Raw genomic sequence first — 462 nt, 5'->3', positions numbered from 1 at the left:
CATGTCCCCCCAGTCCCTTCACAGGTGGAGGTACTCTCTACTATGACAATATGAGAAGCTGAAAAAGCCTTGGCTCTGTGCAACTGCTGCTCAGCAATAACAAAAACACCTCTATATTACCAACACTGTTTTCAGCACTAACCCAAAACACAGCCCCATACCAGCCACTGTGAAGAGAATTAACTTCACCTCAGCCAAAATAAAGCACAGCAGGGCTGAGGTACCCCACAGTGGAAAATCAGGACTACAGATGCCCAGGAGATATAGGTTGCACCATCTCAGGCAGAATTTCACAATTTGAGAGGTCCCAGAAATATCGCGTAAGTCCAGGCCTCAAAACCTGCTTTTTCGAACCACATCCCAGAGGCAGCTTGGGATAAGAGTGGCAGAGCTGGCTGCCCTGGGTATGAGCCATGTCCGGAGCCCAAAAGGGTGGCTGTGGTCTCTCCTGGCCCTGTATGT

Source organism: Corvus brachyrhynchos, unplaced genomic scaffold (assembly GCF_000691975.1).
Source record: "Corvus brachyrhynchos isolate BGI_N302 unplaced genomic scaffold, ASM69197v1 scaffold115, whole genome shotgun sequence".
Classification (NCBI taxonomy): domain Eukaryota; kingdom Metazoa; phylum Chordata; class Aves; order Passeriformes; family Corvidae; genus Corvus; species Corvus brachyrhynchos.
This window is presented reverse-complemented; position numbering follows the sequence as displayed.